This window comes from Rhinolophus ferrumequinum, chromosome 5 (assembly GCF_004115265.2).
Source record: "Rhinolophus ferrumequinum isolate MPI-CBG mRhiFer1 chromosome 5, mRhiFer1_v1.p, whole genome shotgun sequence".
Classification (NCBI taxonomy): Eukaryota; Metazoa; Chordata; class Mammalia; order Chiroptera; family Rhinolophidae; genus Rhinolophus; species Rhinolophus ferrumequinum.
In genome coordinates this window covers 71,250,821-71,277,135 of record NC_046288.1, presented here as the reverse complement: position 1 = coordinate 71,277,135, position 26,315 = coordinate 71,250,821, and the positions used below count along the sequence as shown (strand labels likewise).

General features: G+C 41.9%; 1 long non-coding RNA gene across 2 annotated transcripts in view; it reads left to right on the top strand.

The window, feature by feature from the left end:
• The window catches only part of LOC117022262 (uncharacterized), a 56,292-nt gene that overhangs the window by 1,688 nt on the left and 28,289 nt on the right, over window positions 1–26,315 (top strand). The window contains exons 3-4 of one of the 2 annotated variants that reach the window (XR_004423015.1): window positions 625–757; window positions 21,876–22,315. This is a non-coding gene — a long non-coding RNA (uncharacterized LOC117022262). Of the gene's footprint in view, window positions 1–624; window positions 758–21,875; window positions 22,316–26,315 lie in introns of those variants that run through there. The other variant, XR_004423014.1, reaches the window with a different exon arrangement.

The following is a 26,315-nucleotide window of genomic DNA, read 5'->3' as shown; positions in this document are numbered from 1 at the left end:
ACAGATAGGGCAGCATCAGAAAATGTCATGATCTTTACAAAACATAACCTAGTTTAAAGTAGCTCCAACCTCTGTAGGTCTGAATTTTGCTTGTCTCACTAGTTGCATGACCTGAGCTTTGCTTTCCTCGTCTGTAAAGTAGAAACATGGAGGAGATAGTCACGGTGATTAAGTGAGATCTAGCTGCTCAACAACTCACCTGCTCAATCTTCACCTTGACAGACTGACTATACAAATGGACCAGGGCCAGACCATACATGATAAGAATCCCAACCTACAACCCCTGCCGCAATCTGCCCAGAACAGTTAGGACGTGGTCAAGGACTACCAGCTTCCCAATTTTTCCAACTGCTTCCGACTCAGGACTAAGCAGAGAAAGCCAACTATGTTCCCCAAACCAATGACGTAAGATGCCTGGTTCTCGTTAGCCCATCTCCACCGCCCCCTTGCCAACAACCTCCAACCAGAGCACACCTGAAGCCTTCCCCCATTTTTTACTATAAAGCTTTTCCACTCCCCTGCCTGCCTTTGAGTATGCCAAATGCAAATAATGGTCACTAACCCCCTTGGTCTAGCAAGCTCGGAAGAAATAGTCTTTGTTTTTCGTTTATTTTATTTCCTTAGTTTTCCTGGAGACTCCACTGAGGCACGGTCTGCACTTTCCATCACTATGGACCCCAACCTTGGACCAGATATGGTATCTACAGAAGCCCCTTGTGTCTTGCTGCTTGTGGCTTGTCAAATCTATGCCAACATGGTAAGTCAGTACCAGATATGATCTCTGCTATCTTTGCATCGCGTTCCTCATTTTCTAGTAAATCCTCCCTCTCCTTGTCCTCCAGTCGCCTCCCCAAATCCAATATCCCTCTTTCCCTTTATCCTTCTGATCTCTCTTTCCTCACCTCCAACAATTACTCCCTTCTTTAACTCTTGACCAGGCCAGACCCCCTACCGTTTCCCAACAATTCTGCTAAGACCACAAAGTGCTAGTTGCGTGTAAAAATCTGTCCCTCCAGGTGTGCAGGCAACTGTAGAATTTAAACTTTGGACCCAAGATAAATTAAAAGCTATAATTAAGGATCTCCCTGCTCTCCAGCAAGACCAGCAACTATTCCTACAAGAATTTAAAATTCTTTCAGGTGCATATAATTCAGGGTCACCTAACGTACATCAACTTGTATACATGTTGTTGAAAACCTCCGATGCTAAATCTTAAATGGCAGAAGCTGATTGGACTGGCCCAGAAAGTGATCTACAGGAAGGACCTCTCTTTCCACAATACATCTAGAGTCCAAAACAAAAAGCCTGAAAAGTAGGGCAATGTCTTGTAAAAGTTGTATCCCCAAACATTTCCAATAAAAATTGATTGGACCATAATTCAATCATGCAAACAGAAAAGATGAAAATATAGGTTTTCATGATAGACTAGAAAAATACCTTCTGACAACATTCAGGAGTTAATGAAGGTACCGGTGTAAAAGCAGCCCTTTCATCTCCTACTGTCAGTGGAGTTAAACCTGAAACTGGAAGACTAATTCAAAAATAGAAGTTAGAATGGGAAAGAGTACCTTTGCCTGAACTAAAACACCTGTCAGAACATTTTGAGAGGGGGTTAGAATAAAAATGAGACAGCATCCCAAATAAGCTGGGATCTTGCAGATCAAACAGCTCGGTGGCCCACTTCCCAAGCAACCATCTTTGACAAGGACAGTGTAGATACTGTAAACAGAAGAAACACTGGGAAGAAAGAATATCCCAACTTATAGAAGAAAAACCAAGACAAAGGAAATCCCTCAATGCTGATCAATGAGGGTGCTCCGGAGAGGTTAAAAATAAGTTAATTAAAAAAATAAGTAAACTCTTAATATCCCGATTTACCCTTAAACACTCAGGTTGAATAAATATCGTCAACCTCATCAATTCCTGGTAGATAGGGGCACTCTCTTACTACACTAAATTCCTCATCTTAGCTCAGCCTCTTCCTAACTCTCAAATAACCCACAGACTTTTCCTATCTCCCAGGTCCTTTAACTATAATCCTTGGGCCCTTGAATGAAAAACATGTCTTTCTGCTCTGTGACATCACCCCTGCAAATTTAATAAGGAGAGACTTACTCTGCAAATGGAATTGAATTGTAATATTAAGTGCTCAACAGAGGAACTATTTCTTTAAATTCCAGAGAAGTCCTCTATTCATAGTCAAGTTATGTGTGTTCCGGATACACCTATGCCTTCCCCATTATATTTGGTGCATACCTAGGTCAAGTTTTAACATCAGACCTGACAGTCTATGACCTTCAAAGTCCACTGACATAGAAAAAATAATTGGGGCAGAATCTGGACAGTATATAGATCCAACGAAACTGTTACCCAAATATCCTCAATATCCCTTGAAAGCAGAAGCAAAGGAAGGGTTCAAAGCTATAGCTGAAGGCCTTATATCCAAAGGTCTTCCCAGACCCCGCACTTCCCAGACCCTGTTGTAACATTCTGGTCTTGCCAGTGAAGAAACCAAATGGATAAGGATATCGGTGTTTTCAAGACCTCGGGACAATCAACAACATTTTTCTCCCTCACTTACCATTAGTACCTATCTTGGCATCAATTCTACCTGAAACTATTATCCTTGCTTCACTGTAGTGGACCTTTGCTTTGTTTGCCCTGTTTTGATGGGTCTATCCAGCATGCCACATTGCGGTCGTCATCATGTCTCCTTAGTCTCCTTGGTTTATGACAGTTTCTCAGCTTTTCCTTGTTTTCAATGGCTGGGACGGTTTTGAGGAGTACTGGTCGGGTATCTTCAGAGTGTTCCATAGTTAGTCTTGCTAATCCTTTCTTTGTTGTCTACTTCCCTGATTTCTGGTCTTGTCTTTATTATTTCTTTCCTTCTATTTTCTTTGCATTTATTTTCTATTCTTTAACTAACTCTTGAGATAAAAACCTTAGCTCAGAAAGGTTTGGTCTTTTTTTCTTTTCTGCAATATACTTTTTTTTTTTTTTTTTTTTTACCCCATTTCTCCCAACCCCCTACTATTAGCAAATTCAGTTGTGGTTTCTGTAAAAACCTAAGGGTAAAAAGGAGAGTCCAGCTCCAGAGGCCAGGAAAACTGCAGGAAGGGAGTGGGGGTGGGGGTGGGGGTGTAGATTCACAGCAAGTGGCGAAGGAGAAAGAGAAGAGACCAGATTTCCAATGATGAGAACGTTTGGAAATGAAATGCTGTACACTCTGGGGGAAATCCCCATACCCCAGGCGCCTGTGAAATACTTAGTAAAATAGTTTTTCTTGCTAACCCACTATGGGATTGGATCTATTTTGGGGATACCTTCAAGCACTAAATTCCGCTGTAAAGGTGGTGTAGAGTAAAGGTGGGTACAGTCAAAAGCACCTGGTCCCTCCTGACTTCCACTAATAAGAGCTAACCCTGAGCATGTATGCCAGGTGCTGCTCTAAGGACTTTACCTGCAGTAGCTCATCCAATCCTCCCAGGAACCCTAGGGGGTAGGTACAATCGTCCTCACCCCATTTTACAAGGAAGAAGCTAAGCTATGGAGAAGCCAGATGAGACAGCACCATTCCACAAGGGAATAGCCAGGATTCACACCAGGCTGTTTGGCCCTGGGGACTACATTCGTAACCACGCCCACACACTGTCAGAGCCAAGAGGCATTGCATGCACTAGGCTTTAGGCAGGTTATGCAGCCTCAAAGTTTTGTCCACTGGGATGAGGAAGGAGTAACAATAATATAGCCAGAAAGGGAAAAAGGACAGGTTGCCAAGAAGTGTGTTCTTAAGTCATAAAGCCCATTAAACCCCATCAGCAGAAAAGACCCCTGCCATATTCATGCCAGGATTCCTGATGCTGAAAACCGGAAGGTATCACCGTCTCATCCACTCCATCACCACTCAGATCTCGTCTGCCAGCGATTTTGTCATGCTCTCCACCCCTTTCTCTCCACATCCCCCCACCACCACCTCATCCGGGTCTCTGTTATCTCCAATAACAACTGCAATAACCTACTGGCTTCCACTTTTGTGTATCACCCCTCATCGCTGTCTAGTTGCCACTCAGCAGAGAGAATTATCTTTTAAGTATACATCAAACCACATCCTTCCTTTGCTTAGAACTCTTCAACAATTTCCCATCACACTGAGTGTTCAATCCAGACCCCTCGTCTTGTAAGGCCCTGCAATGTCTGGTCCCCACTGACATCGAGTGCTATCCTCCCTCTAGCTGGTGGGCCCCCACCCCACTGACCTTAAAGACCCTGGAAACACATCAAAGTTTTCTCTTCCCACATGCTGTGCCTGCTGCCTTAAATGACCTGCCCCTTCTCATTTTGCATGGCTGCCTCTTACTTTTCCTTCAGTGTAAATGTCACCTCCTCTGAGAAGCTTTCCCTGACCACATTATCTAAGTAGGAACGTAGTTTGAAGTAAATTATATGTGTATATATATATGTGTGTGTATATATATGTATATATATGTATATATATGTGTATATATATATGTACATATATATATACACATATATATATATTCACTTCAAATTCTTTTTATGAGTTGTGTAGTGTCTGGATTAGAAGCTCCTGGAAGATAGGAACCCTGACATTCCAGCTACTCTTCCTAGCACCTAGGGTGTGCCTGTCACATGGCAAGCATTCGCAAACATTTTTTTAGTGAATAAATGATAAGAACGGATGCCAGAGTTTGCTTATCATTGGGTGGTTGCTGAATGAACCGAGCTGTGGAAAGAAGAGAGAGAGCGGGGACCAGGGATGAATAGGTGACACCTCATGTTGGAGGGCATTTTAAATTGAGGAGATGTTTTCCAATGGCAGATGCAAATAGACAAATAATGACCACACCACTTTGTCATTCCACTCACACGTGTTCTAAAGTGTTCGGGGTAGGGGAAATGACAAGTCTCTTAAGAAGCATGGTAGGATCTGGCTGTCATCAACCCCATTAATGAGGCAGCTTAAGCAATTTGAAGCAAAATAACTCCCACACCGAGGCCAAGCTTCAAAGAGCAGTCGGAAGGAGGAAGTGAGGGAGCCGTAGAATCAGTAACTAGGTTGCTCAAAGAAGTCTCCTGTGATTAGAAAGAGGGGAAAAAATGTAGTAATTACATTTTGCTGAGACTCAGAGAATTCAGAAAGTGTGGTCTCGCCTTCATCTTCTCTATTTCAGATGGAGAGAGATGAAAAGAAAGTAGAGGTGGAAAGTAATTTCAGACCTTCCCTGGGAAGAGTAAAGCCGTTCCCTCTCCAGAGGGAGGAGAAGTAGGCAGAGAAAGCCTCCTCCCAGCATAAAACTGTGGAGAGTGTTAACAAAGTTGTGATACCCCCATTAAAAGCAGGAGCAAGAGGAAAGCTGCAGGACACTTGTCAGGAGTCTGTGAACTAACCCACAGCCTGGGGCTGGCTCACATTTGAAAGAGAACTAGGAGGAGTTTCAGAGGCCATGGACTTAGAGTGATGGTGAGTGGCAGACAGGGAAAAAGGCAAGTGGTCAAGTCGTTGGTGGCAAACAGGCAGGTGGAGTTCGGAGCCTGGCTCTTCTTCTTCCTCCAGCATTAAGTTTGTGCAAATGACCTAAATCTCTCTGGGTCCCAGCTTGCTCCTCTGTGAAAGGGGCATAATAGTGAGAAGGAGGCAATGAAGGATGAAAGGACTCAGCCCAGCACGTGGCACAGAGGGCACATTCAGCAAATGCGAGTCCCTGAGCTCCGTTGTTGCAGTGCGTCGTGGCCGTGGTGGTGAGTAAGCCAGTAGGCCCTGGGTGTGCAGAGTGGGAACTGGTTCGTTCAGCCTCCTTTTCTGGGCCTTACCACAGGCTGGACAATGACAACTGCATTTTCCAGACTCCCTCCCAACTAGCAATTCTTAATTCTAGGAGCAAATTAAGTTTGGCCAATTAAATGTACTTGAGCGAGACTTGGAAGGTGGAGAATGATTCCTGCTTCTTTCAACTATATGTTGTCATTGGCGAGCTACGAAGAAGGGACGTGAGGTCTGGAGGGCCTGTCAGAGGCCATTCTCCAGCTTCCTGGGTGTCTAGAGACAGTGTGCCTTTCTGATACCCTCAGCTGTGGGTTCCTGACATCAGTAGCCCTAGTAGTGGCCTTGAGGTAATAGCACCCCTGGTGGGTCAGCTCTACGGTATTCTGGAAGTCATTTCTAGAAGCCCTGTTAAGAGCCCACACCCATAGGTCTCCCACTGATTTTGTAAACACCTTATTCCCTACACTACATTTCCTGTATGTCCGCTTCCTACACTCAAGCCTGACTACTACATAAGGTGTTTGCATTTCTTTCCGTCACAATCTCAACTGTGTACCACATTTTCACAAATGAACAAAAAATTTTTTTAACATCATTCGCTTCACCTAGTAACATTATTTTTCCTGAGCTATTCACACCGGAGATGAACCAATTACCCCATCCCTGTATAACTAAGCCTAAAGCATTGTCAGCCCCTGCTGACAGCTGCCCAAACTGCAACTATAATGATGGGAAGGGAATAATCAGAGTCGGGATAGAGCAGATTCACAATCCCAGACCAAGAGATCGAAGCCCTATCAATATTGATGTTCTTATGGAATACTGAAAATGGAGACATTGAGAGGAAAGAATTTCTCCAGTATTGCCCAGGAGAGATGGAGCATTGATGACTCAATATGAGTCTTCCTGTCAGCTTGGCTGACTCAGCATTTTAATCCAGAATGACTCACCATGCCTCACTGCTGACTGTATTATTTAAAAATAGCCGCTCCCTTCGAAATGGACTTAGATCCTTTTTGGAAGGAGGCAGAAAGTAAACACGCTGCAACCGTCTCATCTTAACTTAGTTTCCCTTTTGATAAAAGAATATGCTGAACCATCTGACTCGTGTGCTGGTGTGGTTGTCCCTTCTTTATATCCCTGGACACTAAGAAGTAAGCATTCTAGACTTTTCTCCAGTCTTTTGTGAGTCTGAAATCATTTTATCAATAATTCAGTTCTACCGAGAACTGAGAACAATTTGTGAACCTACAGACCTGAGTCAAAATCTGAGCTCATCTCTATGAGAAGCCCATCAACCCCTAGACCTTATTTTACCCCTGTAGCCTGACTTGCATTTCCAACAGTGGGCACACATACATTCCTTGGTCAATTCTTAATTATCTGCATGTGGCTTATTCAAAACCATTTATTTTTATTCAATGAGGAGACTAGTTGAAAAGGCCAGGCTCTGAGTTCAAGAGAGAATGTGTTCAAATACTGACTCCGCACCTTCCTGGCTCTGTGATCTTGGACTGGTGACTTCATTTCTCTGTGTTACACTTTCCTAATCTATAAAAAAGGAGCCAATAAGAATACCTACTTTGTATAAGATAGAGGTTATATAAAGAACTACACTGTCAGATGGTTGCTGAACTTAACATGGTGATCACTTCTTTAGGTCTGTAAATGTTGAATAACTATGGTGTAGCCCTGAGACTAATACAATAGTACCTCGGTTTTCGAACATCTCTGTTGACAAACTTTTCAGTTTGTGAACACCATAAACCGAGAAGTAAATGCTTCGATTTTCGAACACGCCTTGGAAGTTGAACATGTCATGCAGCTTCCGCTGAGTGCAAGATCCTGAGGCCTAGCTGTTGGCTGTTTTCGAACATTTCAGAACTCAAATGGTCTTCCGGAACGGATTATGTTCGAAAACAGAGGTACCACTGTATAATATTGTATATTAACTATATTTTTAATAAAAATCTTTTTAAAAATCCCATAAATACAATCTTCACTCTTTCATTTTAGCAGATCATACATTGATTAATCATCATTAAAGATCATTTCTAAAGAATTTGGCTTTTAAGAAACTTCTTAGCAACTACGGTATGATGACCACATTTTATAGAACACCTCTCTCTCACCACTACCACACACATACCTATTCTTAATAAATGGTAGCAATTGATATTATTTGCTGGATACTACAGGAATGCAAAACCGAGCAAGCCATAATCAAAACCCTTTAGAACTAGCTCATCTAGTAGGGGAGGATGCAGCTTGTACATAAGTAACTATAACAGCCGGAATGGGATGTGCCATATGACTAACGATTCCATCCAATGTAGACATCAAGTTTAAGTAGGAGGTAGCATTGGAAAGTGGACTAGGGCTCTGTCCGAAGTTAGGTAGAAAGTGGTCCAGAAAGAGGGAAGTGAAAGAGCAATATTGTGAAGCAAAAACAAGCCTGGTAGCCTCTCTGGGGAAGGCTTCAAAGGCCAATTTGAACTTGAAGAGTCAGATTGCAAAACCAGTCACTAATGCTTCACCCTGGTATCCGAGCCCTTAGGTAATCCTTCCCCATGGTGATGCTGAACTTGGTCATGCCACTTGCTTTGACCAGTAGGATGACTAGTACCAAACGTGATTCAGACAGAAGCACGATACGGGCTTGCATATTTGGGCTGACTCTAGTGATCCACTTGGAACCTTTCTGGCGCCACCTGAACCAGCTTGCTCGAGCCAGTTGGATGTTGATGAGAAATATGTGTCCAGTGCTCTCCACCACCCCAATCAACAGTCGGCACTGTCAGGAGAACAGCAACCTAGCTCCCTGCAGCTGACCAGAGAAGCCAAGAGTGAGCCCAGTCAAAACCAGCAAAAGAATCACCCAGCTGGGCCCAACCCAAATCACAACCTACAGAACCATGAGCAAAATAAATGATGGTTGTTTTAAGCCTCTGCATTTTGGGGTGGTTTGTTAATGCAGCAAAAGCTTGCTGATAATGGAGAACCATTCAAAGACAGGCAGGTAAGTGACATGAGCAATATGATGTGCTATCCAGATGGACATGCATTTGGGAAACTGGAGGCACATCATGAATACTAGATCAGACAAAATGATTCCTAAGGTCACCTGACTTCAGAATACATAAATTGACAAGTGCTTTTTGAGTGCAGACGGAAGCAGTTCATGGTGTCCTGTAACCTTGCTACACAAAGTGTTGTCTGTGGATCAACGGCGTCAACATCACTGGAGCTTACTGGAAACAGGGAATTTGGGCTCCACCCCACACCCACTGAATCAGAATACGAATTTCAACAGCATCCCCAGGTGATGCTTTGGCACTCTTAAAGCTGGGGAAGTACTATGCTATCCTGAAAATACAAACTGGATCTGCCTTGTGCACTTGTACCTAAGTCTTTCAAATTCTGGTTAGATTGGTTTGGTTTTGTTTTGTTTTGTTTTACTTCTTTATATGCATCATTATTCCCTGTTCCCTTTTATAGCTTTAATAAGAGCAAAAACAAAAAAAACGACCTTTATCTTTTGAAGTTGTATTATCAAGACACCCTGTGTGTGTGGGTGTGTGTGTGTGTGTGTGTGTGAGTGTGTGTGTTTTCCTGGGAACTGTGAGTAGGGCCCAGTAAATGAAAGTGCTTTCTCCTTCCAGGTTTTGAGCCAATTAAGAAATAAGACAAAGGATAAAGCTGAGGCCAAAACATCGTCACTGATAAAGTCTAAGTTAGAGACCCTGTTGAATGGCTTCGTGTATGTCATACAGAATTAACCAGGCTTATCCAAACTCAGTGCTGGCCCAGGGCAATCTTGCTGCTTGACTGGGGGAAGGTAGGAAATGAGTGGGAGGCTGGAGAAAGCCAGGGGAGTTACCTCTACATAAAAGGAAACAGTAGGAATGAGGATAGCTTTGTGTGTGGCGGTGGTGAGAGAGAAGTGTTCTATGAAATGTGGGCATCATAGTTGCTAAGAAGTTTCTTAAAAGCCAAATTCTTTAGAAATGATCTTTAATGATGACTAATCAATGGTATGCTCTGTTAAAATGAAATAGTAAAGATTGTAATTTATGGGATTTTTAAAAAGATTTTTATTAAAAATATAGCTAACATACAATATTATATTAGTTTCAGGTGTACACCATAGTTATTCAACATTTATAGACCTAAAGAAGTGATCACGATGATAAGTCCAGCTGGTTATCTGACACCACACTCTCATAATATTATTGACTATATTCCCCATGCTGTACATTACATCCCCATGACTTACTTGTTTTATACCTGGAAATTTGGACCTCTTATACCCCTTCCCCAATGCCTTTTTAAATTTATCAATTACAGTTGACATTCAGTATTATTTTATATTAATTTCAGGTGTACAGCATATGGTTAGACATTTATATAATTTAAGAAGTGATGCCCCCTGGGCTGGCCCGGTGGCTCAGGTGGTTGGAGCTCCGTGCTCCTAACTCCGAAGGCTGCCAGTTCGATTCCCACATGGGCCAGTGGGCTCTAAACCACAAGGTTGCCGGTTCAATTCCTCAAGTCCTGCAAGGGATGGTGGGCTCCGTCCCCTGCAACTAGCAATGGCAACTGGACTTGGAGCTGAGCTGCACCCTCCACAACTAAGACTTAAAGGACAACTTGACTTGGAAAAAAGTCCTGGAAGTACACCACACTGTTCCCCAATAAAGTCCTGTTCCCCTTCCCACCCCCCCAAAAAAAAGAAAGAGAGAGTTCTTTACAAAAAAAAGAAAGAAGCGATCCCCCTGACTAGTTTAGTATCCACCTGGCACTATACATAGTTATTATTGTATTATTGACTATATTCTCTACATTCCCACAACGGTTTTGTGACTATCAATTTGTACTTCTTAATCTCTTCACCTTTTTTACTCTGCCCTTTCCCCCTCCCATCTATCACCCCAACAAAGCTAGTACCCACCTGATATAATATTATTGATTATATTCCTTATGCTATACCCTACATCCCCATACAACCAATTTGCACTTCTTAATCCCTTTCACTTTCTTCGCTCATACCCCCAATCCTCCTCCCATCTGACAACCATCAAAATGTTTTCTGTATCTATGAGTTTGTTTCTGTTTTGTTTGCTAATTGTGTTCTTAGATTCCACATATAAGCAAAATCACATTGCATATGTTTTTCTCTGTCTGATATACTGAACTCAGCATAACACCCTCCAGGTCCATGCATGCCACTGCAGATAGCAAGAACCCATTCCCTTCCGTGGCCGAGCAATATTCGATTGTATATATGTACCACCTCCACTTTATCCATTCATCCATCAACAGACACCCAGGCTGCCTCCGCATCTTGGCCATTGTAAAAAATGCTGCAATGAACATATGGATGCACACATCCTCTCAAAGTAGCATTTTGGGTTTCTTCAGATAAATACACTGAAGTGGGATTACTGGGTCTTTCATTGTCCCTTCTATAGCCTTTGTTTTAAAGTCTATTTTATCTGGCATAAGTATTGCTACCCCAGGTTTTTGGTGTTTTCATTTCCATTTTCATCAAATATCTTTTTCCATCCCTTTCTGTTTGTGTGTGTCTTTCAATCTAAACTGAGTCTCTTGTAGGCAGCATATGTAAGGATTTTGTTTTCTTATCCATTCATCCCTCCTATGTCTTTTGATTGGAGCATTTAATCCATTTACAATGAAGGTGATTGTTGATAGATATGTAGCTATTGCCATTTTATTATTCATAATTTTTTTTTCCCATCTTCAAGAAATCCCTCTAACATTCCTTGTAATACTGGTTTGGTGATGATGAATTCCTTTAGCTTTTTCTTGTCTGGGAAGCTCTGTATCTGTCCTTCAATTTTTTTTTTTTTTACTTTATTGGGGTAACAATTGTTAGTAAAATTACATAGATTTCAGGTATACAATTCTGTATCACATCATCTATAAATTATATTGTGTGTTCACCACCCAGAGTCAGTTCTCCTTCCATCACCATATATTTGATCCCCCTTACCCTCATCTCCCACCCCCAACCCCCTTACCCTCCGGTAACCACTAAATTACGTTCCCCAGATTAATTTTCAAAACCCCGTGGCCATCTTGTGGTTACTGATTGTTTTCTAATCCCCTCACCTTCCCCCTTACCCCCACCCCCCGCCCATCTAGCTACCCTCAATTTTTCCTCTTTGTCTCCAAAACTGTTTCTGATTAGTTCATTCACTTATTCTTTTCTTTAGATTCCGCATATAAGTGAGATCATATGATACTTATCTTTCTCAGTCTGACTTATTTCACTTAACATAATGTTCTCTAGGTCCATCCATGTTGTTGCAAATGGTAAGATTTCTTTCTTCTTTATGGCTGCGTAATACTCCATTGTATAAATGTACCACAGTTTCTTAATCCAGTCATCTACCGATGGGCATTTTGGTTGTTTCCATGTCTTAGCTATTGTGTATAGTGCTGCAATAAACATAGGAGTGCATAGAGATTTTTGAATTGAAGTTCTGGATTTCTCCGGATAGATACCTAGGAGTGGAATTACTGGATCATAGGGTAGTTCCATTTTCAGATTTTTGAGATACCTCCATACTGTTTTCCATAGTGGCTGCACCAATCTGCAATCCCACCAACAGTGCACAAGCGTTCCCTTTTCTCCACATCCGCGCCAGCACTTGTTGTTTGTTGATTTATTGATGACAGCCATTCTGACTGGGGTGAGGTGGTATCTCATTGTGGTTTTTATTTGCATTTCTCTGATGGTTAGTGAGGTTGAGCATTTCTTTATATGTCTGTTTGCCATCTGTATGTCCTTTTTAGAAAAATGTCTCTTCAAGTCCTCTGCCCATTTTTTAATTGGGTCGTTTGTTTTTTTGGAGTTGAATGAGTTTTTTATAGATTTATGATATTAATCCCTTATCAGATATATCATTGGCAAATATCTTTTCCCATTCAGTAGGATCCCTTTTTGTTTTATTGATGGTTTCCTTTGCTGTGAAAAAACTTTTTAGTTTGATATAATCCCACATGTTTATTTTTTCTCTTACTTCCCTCTCGCAAGGGGATATATCAGTAAAAATCTTACTCCAGGTAATGTCTGTGAAGTTTCTTCCTATATTTTCTTCTAGGTATTTTATGGTTTCAGATCTTACATTTAAGTCTTTAAGCCATTTTGAATTTATTTTTGTGTATGGCGTAAGGAGGTGATCCAGCTTCATTTTTTTGCATGTGTCTGTCCAGGTTTCCCAGCACCATTTATTGAATAGACTGTCTTTACCCCATCGTACATTCTTGCTTCCATTGTCGTAGATTAAATGGCCATATAGGCGTGGATTTATTTCTGGACTCTCTATTCTGTTCCATTGATCTATGTGTCTGTTTTTATGCCAGTACCATGCTGTTTTGATTACTGTAGCCTTGTAGTATAATTTGAAGTCAGGTATTGTTATACCTCCCACTTTGTTCTTATTTCTCAAGGTTGCTGAGGCTATACGGGGTCTTTTATGGTCCCATATAAATTTTAGGATTATATGTTCTATTTTGGTGAAAAATGTCGTTGGTAGTTTGATAGGAATTGCGTTGAATATGTATATTGCCTTAGGCAGTATGGACATTTTAACTATATTAATTCTTCCTATCCATGAACATGATATGTGTTTCCATCTATTTATATCTTCTTTCATTCCTTTCTTCAGTGTCTTTTAATTTTCTGAGTACAGATCTTTTACTTCTGTGGTTAAATTTATTCCCAGGTATTTTATAGTCTTTGGAGCAATTGTAAATGGGATTGTTTTTTTAATTTCTCCTTCTGATGTTTTATTATTGGTATATACAAATGCAACTGATTTCTGAATATTAATTCTGTATCCTGCAACTTTACTAAATTCATCTATCAGCTCTAATAGCTTCTTGGTGGAGTCTTTAGGGTTCTCTCTATATAGTATCATATCATCTGCCTATAATGATAATTTTACTTCCTCCTTACCAATTTGGATGCCTTTTATTTCTTTTTCTTTTCTGATTGCTGTGGCTAGAACTTCCAGCACTATGTTGAACAGAAGCAGAGATAGTGGGCAACCTTGCCTTGTTCCTGATCTTAAGGGGAATGGTTTTAGATTTTCCCCATTGAGTATGATGTTAGCTGTGGGTTTGTCATATATGGCCTTTATTATGTTGAGATATGATCCCTCTATTCCCACTTTCTTAAGGGTTTTTATCATAAATGGCTGTTGGATTTTAACAAATGCTTTTTCTGCATCTATTGATATGATCATGTGATTTTTATTTTTCATTTTGTTAATGTGGTGTATCACATTAATTGATTTGCGGATGTTGAACCACCCTTGCATACCAGGGATGAATCCCAGTTGATCATGGTGTATGATCTTTTTAATGTATTGCTGAATTCTGTTCGCTAATATTTTGTTGAGGATTTTTGCATCTATGTTCATTAGAGATATCGGCCTGTAGTTTTCTTTTTTTTGTGGTGTCTTTGTCTGATTTTGGGATCAGGGTGATAGTGGCTTCGTAAAAAGTGTTTGGGAGTCTTCCCTCCTTCTGGATTTTTTGGAAGAGCTTGAGGAGAATAGGTAATAATTCTTTTTTGAACGTAAAATTCACCTGTAAAGCCATCTGGTCCAGGGCTTTTGTTTGTTGGGAGATTGTTGATTATTGATTCAATTTCCCTGGTGGTAATCAGACTATTCAGGTTTTCTGTTTCTTCTTGAGTTAGCCTTGGAAGGTTGTACGCCTCTAGAAAATTGTCCATTTCTTCCAGATTGTCAAATTTGTTGGCATATAGTTGCTCATAGTAATTTGTTAAAACTTTTTGTATTTCTGCAGTGTCCGTTGTCACTTCTCCTCTTTCATTTCTGATTTTATTAATTTGGGTCCTCTCTCTTTTTTTTAATGAGTCTGGCTAAAGGTTTGTCAATTTTGTTTATCTTCCCTAAGAACCAACTCTTGGATTCATTGATCTTTTGTATTGTTTTTGTGGTTTCTACTTCATTGATTTCTGCTCTGATCTTTATTATCTCCTTCCTTGTACTCCCTTTGGGCTTATTTTGCTGTTCTTTTTCAGATCCCTTAAGTGTGAAGATAAACTGTTGATTAGTGATGTTTCTTGTTTCTTTAGGTAGGCCTGCAAAGCTATGAATTTCCCTCTTAGGACTGCTTTCGCGGCATCCCATAGATTTTGGGTCGTCGTGTTTTCATTTTCGTTTGTCTCGAGATATCTTTTGATTTCTTCCTTGATCTCCTGCTTGACCCATTCATTATTTAGTAATAAGTTATTCAGCCTCCATGAATTGGTGTGTCTTCCAGTTTTTCTCCTGCAGTTCATTTCTAATTTCATAGCATTGTGATCAGAAAAGACAATTGGTATGATTTCAATTTTCTGAAATTTATCAAGACTTGTTTTGTGGCCTAACATATGGTCTATCTTGGAAAATGTTCCATGTGCGCTTGAGAAAAACGTGTATTTTGCAGCATTGGGGTGAAATGTTCTGAAAATATCGATTAAATCCAAGTGGTCCAATGTATCATTTAAGGCTGTTGTTTCCATATTGATTTTCTGTCTGGAAGACCTGTCTTTTGTTGTCAGAGGTGTGTTGAAGTCCTCTACTATGATAGTGTTACTGTTGATCTCTGTCTTTATGTCAGTCAGTACCTGTTTTATATATTTAGGTGCTCCTATGTTGTGTGCATAGATGTTTACGAGGGTTATGTCCTCTTGTCGGATCGATCTCTTTATTATTATATAGTGCCCATCTTTATCTTTTAATATGTTCTTCATTTTAAAGTCTATTTTGTCAGATATAAGTATTGCAACTCCAGCTTTTTTCTCATTTCCATTTGCATGAAATATCTGACTCCAACCCTTCACTTTCAGCCTGTGTGTGTCTTTTGTTCTGAGGTGAGTCTCTTGTATACAGCATATACAAGGGTCTTGCTTTCTTATCCAGTCAGCCACCCTATGTCTCTTGATTGGAGCATTTAATCCGTTTACATTTAAAGTGATTATTGATAGGTACATAGTTATTGCCATTTTTAAATTTGTAGTTAGGTTGTTTTGATCTTTCTTCTATTTACAGAAGTCCTTTTAGTATTTCTTGCAATGCTGGCTTGGTGGTAATAAATTCCTTTAGCTTATTTTTTTCTGGAAAGCTCTTTATCTCTCCATCAACTTTAAATGATAGCCTTGCTGGATAAAGCAATCTAGGTTGTAGGCCTTTGTTTTCCATCACTTTGAGTATCTCCTGCCACTCCCTCCTGGCCTTCAATGTTTCTGTAGAGAAGTCATTTGATAGTCTTATGGGAATTCCCTTGTATGTGACCCTCTGTCTTTCTCTTGCTGCTTTTAGGATTCTTTCTTTGTCTTTAAGCTTTGCCATTTTAACTATAATGTGTCTTGGTGTGGACCTGTTTGGGTTTATCCTGGTTGGAACTCTCTGCACTTCCTGGGGTTGTATGTTGGTTTCCTTCATCAGGTTGGGGAAGTTTTCGGGCATTATTACTTCAAATATGTTCTCAATCCCTTGCTTCCTCTCTTCGCCTTCTGGTATCCCTATGATGCGCATGTTGTTGCGCTTGATGTTATCCCAGAGTTCTCTTAAGCCATCCTCATTGTTTTTTATTCTTTTTTCTTTCTGTTGTTCCGTTTGGGTGATCTCTGCTCCCTTGTCTTCTAAGTCGCTGATTCGATCCTCTGCTTCATCTAACCTGCTGGTAATTCCTTCAAGTGAGTTCTTAATTTCGGTAATTGTGTTCTTTAGTTCTAACTGGTTGTTCGTTATGATTTCTACATCCTTCTTTATGTCTTCTCTAAGCTCCTTAAACATTCTTATCACCAGTGTTCTGAACTCTGTCTCTGAAAGGTTGGTTACCTCTGCTTCATTTGGTTCCAGTTGTGGAGGTTTCTTCTGTTCTTTTATTTGGGACGTGTATCTTTGTTTCCCCATTCTGGCTGACTCTCTGTGTTTGTTTTGATGTATTAGGTAGATCCCCTAGAGTTCTTAGTTCTTACTAGGTTATCTTATGTAGTATGTGTCCTTTATATTTGACTTGCACTATTTCGTTCTTCTCCTCTGCGTGTGCTCCAAAGGTGACTCTTGTGTTGTGTATATTGTCCTGTTCAAGAAGATCTTTAAGCTTTTTGCTTGTGAGTAGGTGGGGTTAACTCCTAGGCTGACTCGTTGTGAGACTTGGCTCTGCCCACCGCAGGGCGTTCTGCTGCGTGAGGGTTGACCACTTAAATGTGCTTTGGCCTCTATGGGCTCTAGTGCCTGCAGAGAATTCCCTCTGTGTACTGGGTTTGTAGGTCAAACCCAGCAGTACTCTGGTTTGGTCTGGAGTTGGCCTCTGGATATGTTGAATCTTGTGCCTCTTAAGCTGGGCCCTGGTAGGGCAGTTTCAGAACAAAGCAAATCACCAAGCACAACAACATAGAAAAAAATCAAATACATTCACATGTAAAAACACCCGATAACCCCCACTCGACACAGGCAAAGATATCAAAGATATAAAGATAAAGCAAAACAAAACAAAACAAAGCAAAACAAAAAGCAGCGCCAGTCTTGGCTTAAGCCCACCAAGTAATGTCCAGGTTGTCCTCTGCTGTACCAAAGAGCCCCCTGCTTATTGTGCAGGCAGAGCCGGTCACCTGGTGCCCAGAGTGACTTTGGGACTGTAGATTTAAATGCATGGGCCTGAGGGGTCTGGATGATAGTTTTTACAAAGTCAGTGCAGTTTCTGCCCTTGCCTGCACATATGCACACTGAGAGTAGCAACACCAGCGCCGTGTCCAGTACTCCTGAGTCTTAGGGCACTTCTTCAGTGTGTGTGTGTATGGGGGGTGCGGGCGGGAGATTTCTGAGCTGCTGAAAGCCCAGAGCTGTGTCTGCTGCTTACTGCTGATCCCTGGGAGTGTCTCTGCAGTTGCACTTGCCCTGCCCTAGGCAGGCCAGAAAGGGTGGGGGCTGGGGGTGGAGGAGTCTCTTCTCTCCTAGCCCAGCCAAAATCACACTCTTCCCAGCCTCTTCCCTGGGTCAGGGCTGCCTGTCAGTCTTCCCAGAGCCTGAGCACTACTACCGCTCCTCTGTAATCTGACACTACTCCTCAGTTCAGGGGCCAGTTTAAGTCTCTGGAAGGGCGGGGGTAAGATTGGAAGAGCGGGGGGAGGGGCCCAGGTATGGAGACTGTGTTCTTTGTCCACCCTAGGGCCCACTAGCCACCCTCCCGGCACGAGAGATCAGCCGTGGGACGCAGGGAAAGAACCCACCTCCTGGTCTCTGTGCTCTCCGCTCCGCCCTGGGATCCCGTGCGTGCCTGGAACTGCGGGTGCCACCACGGTTTTCGCCGCCGCCGCCGCCGGCCGGGACCCCGCCGCCACCGGCCGGGACCCCGCCATGGGCCCGCGCGTTTTCACTCCGCTCCCTTCCTTCCTTCCCCTGCTCGTCCAATTAGCGCACCTTCAAGTAATCCTTCCACGAGTCTCTTAGCTGTTCTGTGTGATGAGCAAAGAGTTCTTTGATGGGTTATAGGTCCCGTTTGTAATAAGATCCAGAGGAGAACTCAGAAAGTGCGCCCCGCTGCCGCCATTCCTATCTGTCCTTCAGTTTTAAATGATAGCCTTTCTGGGTAGAGTAATCATAGTTGTAGGTCCTTGTTTTTCATCACATTGAATATTTTGTGCCAATCCCTTCCAGCCTGCAAAGTTTCTATAGAGAAATCAGCTGACACTCTTATGGGAGCTCTCTTATAAGTTACTAATTGCCTTTCTCTTACTGCTTTTAGGATTCTCTCTTTGTCTTTAACCTTTGCCATTCTAATCATAATGTGTCTTGGTGTGGGCCTGTTTAGGGTCATCCTGTTTGGACTCTCTGCACTTCCTGGACTTGTATGTCTAGTTCCTTCACCAGATTAGTAAAGTTTTCAGTCATTATTTCTTCAAGTAGGTTCTCAATCCCTTGCTTTCTCTCTTCTCCTCCTGGTACCTCTATAATGCGAGTGTTGTTACACTTGATGTTGTTCCAGAGGTCTCTTAAACTCTCCTCATTTTTTTGGATTCTTTTCTCTTTTTGCTGTTCCAATTGGGTGTTTTATGCTACCTTGTCTTCCAAATTGCTGATTCAATCCTCTGCTTCATCTGCTGGTGATTCCTTCTAGTGCATTCTTCATTTCAGTTATTCTTCACTTCTGACTGGTTCTTTTTCATGGGTTCATGTCCTTTTTTATGCTTGCTAGCTCTTTATTGAAGTGCTCACTAAGCATCCTTATAACCATTGTTTTGAACTCTGTCTCTAGGAGGTTGCTTGCCTCCATTTTGTTTAGTCTTTTTTCTGGATTTTTCTCCTGTTCTTTCATTTGGAACACATTTCTTTGTTTCCTCATTTTGGCTGCCTCTCTGTTTATTTCTATGTATTAGGTAGACCTGCTACACCCCCCAGCCCCCAGTCTTGGCCAGGCGGCCTTATGTAGCAGTTTGTTCTGTGAGGACCAGTGACACGGTCTCCCTGGTCACCTGCTCCAGGTGCTCCAGGAATGTCCCTTGTGTTTGTTGTGTGCACTTTCCTGTTATAGTTGAGCCTTGATTGCTATTGGCATGTCAGTGGGTGGGGTTGACCCTCAGGCTGACTGGCTGTGGGTTTTGGCCATGTCCACAGCTTATGGACTGCTGTGCAGGAGGCTTACCCCACTGAGTGGGATTTGCCACAGCAGGCTCTGGTGCCTGTTGAGACCACCCTTTGTGTGTGCCACTTGTGGGGCTAATTGGGTGGTGCTCTGCTGTGGTCTGAAGCCAACCTCCAACTATGTTGGTTCTAGGTCCTCTTGGGAGGGGCTCCAGTGCAGGTCCCGGTCAGCCACTGCCTGTGACTGGTGGGGGGGCTACCTGGTAGGAGCTATAAAGCAATCCATTGTTGTTTGCTGCCTGTGCTAGACCTGGAGGCATGTGGGAGAGGCCATGTGGCAAATTGAGGATGTCGGCCACCAGTACCAAGCCTGTGGTAGCTCCGCAAAAGCCAGGATAGCCTGAGGCCTGCTGTCACCTGCCAGCTCCCTTAAGGTTCAGCCACTGATAACATTTTGTGCAGTACTGAGTTGGGTGAGGCATGGCCTCAGGGAGTCACTAGAGTTGGAAGAATTGTGGTTACCATGTTGATGTAAATTCTAGTTTGGTGCCAGTGCTGAGCCTGGAGCAACTCAGCAAAAGTCTCAGAGCACACAGAGGCCAGTTGCTGCCTGCCTGGGGTCTGTCAGACTCTGATAGTTTTCCAAGAAAGAGAGCAGGGATGGCTGCTCACAGAGAAAGTGCCTCCAGTTGTGCACCAGTTAGGTAGGGTTGGTTCCCAGTGAGTCAGGGCAGAGCAGTGGAGCTCAACAGGCCAATCAGGTTCAGATATGGCCAGAGGAGGCGGGCTCAAAACACAGGAAAGATGGCGCCTGCCTGCCTGCCGGCTGCCTGAATGTGTACCCCTCACCCGGAAAATGCCGACTATCCTCCAGTCCTCCCCATGCAGGCACACACCTCAGTCTGCACCCCCGAATGTCTCCAAAGCCCCCCAAGTCATCATCCCTCCTCTGGAGCCCAAGGTAAGTGCCCACGAACAAGTGAGTCTGTGTGTGGGCTGTTTAAGAGAACATCCGGTTTTCCCACAGCTTTCTGGACCACCTGAATAGTTGGAATCCCTGCTGTTTTCAATGCCAGATGTTGTGGGGGCTCCTCTTCAGTACTCCAAGCTGGGGAGCTGGTGTGGGGAACTGGGGTCCCTCGGTCTTCTCAGGGAGACCATGGCAGTGGAGGTATCCCTCCTGGTTCTCCACTGCCACACGCAGGTGTAGGGCCCGTTCCACACCTCCACTATTCTTACCAGTCTCGATGTGGCTTCTTCTTTATATTTTTAGTTGTAGGACTTCTGTTTGCTAGACTTCATATGGTTCTCCAGGTTGATTGTTCTGTAATTGTAATTGTAATGTGTTGACAGAAGAACGCAAGCACAGTGTTTATCTACTCCACTACCTTGGATCTCTCTCTGTGGGATTTTTTTTAAATGAGATTAGAGTTTAGGCTGAATGGTATTGATAACAAAGAACATGTCTGAAAGCTTATGAACAAGATGAGAAAGGAAAGCAATGTAGATTTGGAGGAAGTAGCCTTTATTTATGAAGATTGATATTTGGCCCAGGAGCGGAGAGAATATTCAAAAACTTCCATGTTACCCCATGACCTTAAGTTGCCCTAAGACACTCAACTATTCTTATTAATAATGATCGTGATAACAGTGGCTAAGCTCTTTGCGCACTTACTGTGTGCCAACTACTGAACTATAAGAACAAATTTTACTTAAGCCTCATAACAAGTCGGGGAGATCGATATTTTTATTTGCAGTGTTCTCATTTTATGGGTGAGGAAATCAAGACTTAGAAAGGTTAATACTCATCCACGGTCACACAACTAGTAAATTGGAGAGCAAGGATTCAAACTCAGGTCATCAGCTCCTTCTTTCAACCTTGTCCCTTTTATCCTTGTTTTATGGTCATCTATATTCATTACCATCCTTGTAAATCTTTCTAAATTTCTATTTCAAGTGTAGCACATTTTTGCTATATTTCCAAAAAGTTAGAAACTACACATGAAAAAAAGAAAATAAGAATCGCCTATAATTTCCCAGAGGGGTAACCATTGTTAAAATTGTGGTATGTATCCATTCAGTCTCTCTTCTGTGCGCATATTTATTTTGTTGTTGTTGTTATTGTTTTACAAAAAGAAGGAATACATTGTATATATGTTTTTTTACCTGCTTTTTACATTCAACAGTGCATTATAAACATTCTCCATGTCATTCTAAACTATGTATTCTTCTAAAACATCATTTTTAAAATTGCATTTTATTATATTATATGAGTTCATCATAAAGTATTTAAACAATCTCCTATTATGGCTTATCTAAGCTGTTAAAATATTTACACTACTATAAACAGTTCTGTGATGAAAATTTTTAGCCTCATGTTTGCACTCATCCTTATTTCAGGCACTATTTTTTGCCTAGTGCAAAGTCCTTTACTCTCCCCCTTTTCCCTTTTTCCTCCTAAGGAAACCTCCACTTTTAGAAGTTACATAGAAGAGAGATGTCCTTTGATCTCAACGTTTCTCAGCCCCTGTTGCAGTTAGATGTGGCCATGTGACTTGTTCTAGACAACGGAACGTATAAGTACTTCTTCCATTCTCCCTGTACCCATCTACTAGAGAGATATAACTGCAATTATGCCATGGCCCTAGAGGGTGGCTGTGTTAGTCAGGGTTCTTCAGAGAAATAGAACTAATAGGTTATATGGAGAGAAATAGATTTATTATAAGGAATTGGCTCACATGATTTTGGAGGCTGAAATGTCTGAGATCTGCAGCTGGCAAGCTGGAGACCCAGGAGAGACAACAGTTTACTTCCAGTTTGAGTCTGAAGGCCTGAGAACCACGAGAGCCGATGGTGTAAATTCTAGACCAAGTCTGAGTCCGAAGACAGGAGAAGACCAATGTCCCAGTTCCAAGACACTTAGGCAAAAAGAAAGAATTCTTTCTTACTGAGGCTTTTATTTTATTCAAGCCTGCAGCAGATTGGATAAGGCCTGACCACATTGTGGAGGGAGGGCAATTTGCTTTATTCAGTGTACTGATTCAAATGTTAATCTCATCCGGAAACATCCATGCAGACACACTCAGAAATAATGTTTTACCAAATCTCTGGGTACTTTGTGCCCCAGTACTTTGATGCATAAAATTAACCATCAAAGTGGCACATTCACAAGATGGAAGGAGTCTGGGTGACTGGATTGCCGATTAGAGGAGAAATGGTTGCCAGGCAGAATATCTTCCTTGGACTCTTTTGGGGGTAAAAAAATAAACTTCTATTCTGTTGGGGCCATTACATAGATATTTCTACTGTGACACAAAATAGACGTTGATGGGGGAAAAAACCACACATTCAGCAAAATTGTACATTCAGAATAATGCTTTTAGAAATATTAGGATTACAGTCAGAGCACTAAAAATGTATGTAACTTTGTAACTAGAGCACTGACAAAAACAGTAATTGGTACCCTGAGAGACAGCTTGTACAGTCTAGGCTGGAAGCTCAGCATGGTTGGTGGTTGCCTCAAGGCTTTTAAAATGCTATTCAAAATAATTGTGGGAAATTGTAGAGATGGAGAAGCTGTTGCTAGGGGATGGTGGTGGAAGCAGTGGGTGTGGCTGTGATGGAACAGTTCTGTAGCTTAGTTGTGGTAGTGGTTAGACTGGTCTGCACATGTGATAAAATTCCATGGAACTACACACACACGCACGCACGCACGCACACACACAAAATGCATGTAAAACTGGTAAAATCTGAATAAGCTGTGAATTGTACCAATGACCAGTGTTAATTTCCTGGCTTTGATATTGTACAATAGTTTATAGTTGTGCAGGATATTACCATTGGGGAAACTGGGTGCAGGGTTTTTGGAACATCCCTGTGCATTTTTTTTTTTTTTTTTTTTTCTATTTCCTACAAATTTATAATTATTTCAAAATGAAAAAATTTTTCAGAGATGGATAGAAATGTTGTCTACAGTTGTAGAAACCATGCAGATGGAAATGGAACTCTGAGCTCCGGGCGGCCAGAGGAAGAATTACAGTCTGCTCACAACAGGGCTGGAAGTATATCTGTCTGGGGAGGAAGCCCAAGGTATCGCACTTATTTTTGGTTTCTTAACCAATACCTGAAAGGGGTCTTGCGTATCAGCCATGCTGAGGGCCTTTTCCCTTCCCAAGGAAGGTGATAATTCTACTCCCACTCTTTGAGCTCTTCCTCTTTCAAAGTACGTTAATGTTTTGAATTTGATTTGTTTTCTGTATTTGTTCAGGATCTACCTAGCCATTTAGAAAGGTATGTTTGATTGCACGTGAGACATTTTCAAAACATAAGCCATAATATATTTAAGGGACAGAGAGTTTTCTGGGAAGATTTGAATCATCTGAACAGACCTGCCCTTGTGATATTCAGGTGTATTTCTGGGAAGGGGCCTTCTGCAGACTGTTGATGTCCCTGTGTGTAAAGGACTACATGAGGCTCAACCAAAACATAGCCAGTAACTGTAAAAGCCCTCAACTCGGAGGTCTTGACCAACAGTGCGTGAGAATCACCAGAGGCGTCTGTTCAAAATTCAGGTTACTCGATCTCCCGTTCCCAGAGTCTCTGAGTCGTTGGTTTGGGAATGACGTCCAGGAATATGACGTAAAACAAGCACCCCAGGCAATGGGCTTGCTGCCTACCTGAGGATCACTCTTTGAAAAACACAAGCTTTAATCCTCAACAAGGAGGAGGCTGGCCCCCTCGCTTTTAAGTATTTAGCTGAGTTCCTGCTGAAATAGTGCAATTTGGCTGAACAGTGAGCTGTGGAAGAGATGAGTAGAGGCAGTGCTTCAAAGACATGCTGAGCAAACTGAAAAGCAAGTAAAAGCACCGTGACATTGCTTCCAAAGGCCGGGATTGACAGCAGCTGACAGTTTGCTGGTACCGGTGTCACCTCTGAATGCAAAGAACATTGGGTATTTTGACTTATTTCAGCAGGGATAAAATGTTAGTAAGGAAAATATTCCCCTAACTAGTTTCTTCCTCTGAAGTATCACTGTAGAATAATAATGCCTTATATTCATGCATCAGCTTTCCAACCACCAACTTATTTGAAGCCATCACAAGAGAGACCTTTTAAATCATCAGCCCTGAAGCAAATGGTACATTTCTTGAAATTCCTTGAATGTTGAAAAATGTGCTTTTGAAAAACACATTCCAAATTCTTTTTTTTTTAATTCAAGTTTATTGGGGTGACAATTGTTAGCAACGTTACGTAGATTTAAGGTGCACTACAATTCTGTAGTGCATCATCTATATATCACATTGTGTGTTCACCACCCAGAGTCAGTTCTCCTTCTATCACCACATATTTGATCCCCTTTACCCTCATCTACCACCCCCGCCCACATTCCAAGGTTTTTATAGCTTAGAAACATTTCCTTCTCAAGATGTTAGGAGATGTCCAGCTAAAATAAAAGTGAGTACAACTGGAGGCAGAAAGGTAGTTAGCAGATGGTTAAGACATCAAGGAAAATTCTATGCTCATTTGACACTATAGCATCTGAGTTTATAAAAATTATGAGACCAATGATTTGCCAAACACTGTCCCGAACATTCATTGAAGAATACCCCTTTTCTTACACTCTTGGAGATTCTGAGGTCCATCTAGATGGTCCATTTTTAGAATTTTGGGTTTGGAATATTCTTGGCTTCTCAAGGTCAAGGACCATAGTCTGTCAATTTTGTATATTTCACATTTAGTATACTATACAATGTATAAAAGGTATTCAACAATGTTGAAAGAATGAATTTTTTTTCTTAGAATGCGCTAACCAAGGGAATCCAGAATGGGGTAAAAGGAGGGGGAGAGGAGGGTACCTCCTGGCCCCTTCCTTCCTTTTTGCTACTAATTTGTTCAGATCCAAAGAGGTAAGCAAGGTAAATGAGGTGGTGGTGGGACTTCAGTAGGCCAGAAGGAGCAGTGGAAAGTAAGAACAAGCGAGTGTTCCCCAAAAAGCTGGAGATCTTCAACAAATAAGACCGAGTTCCAAGACAGGCAGCTCTAATTAGTCATTTGGATCAAATATAATGTAAGGTTAATAATAATACCACTAACTACTGCACCAACCCTTTAGTTATTCCATTTCATCCACACAACAATCCTATGAAATAGAAATTATTACCTGTAAGGAACCGTGTTTGTGATTGCTCATTATTCCTTCCCCAGTGACTACCACACATTGGGTGCCCAAATAATAGTGTCTCGATAAATGAAACAAGGAGTGAGTGAATCTTCACCTTTGCAAGTAAAGAACTGAGGCTCAGAGAAGGAAAGGAACTCGCCCCAATGGCGAGCCATGCAGTGACAGAGCTATAATTTGAAAGCTTGCCTTCTGCAGAAAGCCTACCCAACTGACGCTACTCACACAGCTCAGTCCCTCACTTCATCTCTGAAGAGAGGATGTGGTTTTGTTTTATAACAATGGAACATGAATGATTAACTAACATTCTGGTGCCCGTTTACCAGATCATTTATGTCTCCTGTATAAAGCTTGTTTCCTCAAATACCCAACAAGTCGTGACTTCAAGGACACATGGATTCCCTCAGAAATGATAGACTTGCCTCCACATTTACAGTCAGCTTGACTTTCAAGAGCAAATCATCACCAACGTATTTGCATCATAATAAACAGCTTCTAGAGAGTTCCACCAGAGATGATATGACTGGAGGTAAAAACAATGCCCAGAGACTGGGTCTCATTGACCCAATCAGGACAGTTATTTAATTTTGTGCACTCCTTTTTCTTTTCCAGTTACACTGAGAAAGTATAACTGATGTAAAGGAGGAAAATAAAATTTTTTCCTCTACCCCCTCACGTTTAGTGACTGGGACCTTGCAAATTAGGCCGACAAAAGACAGGTTA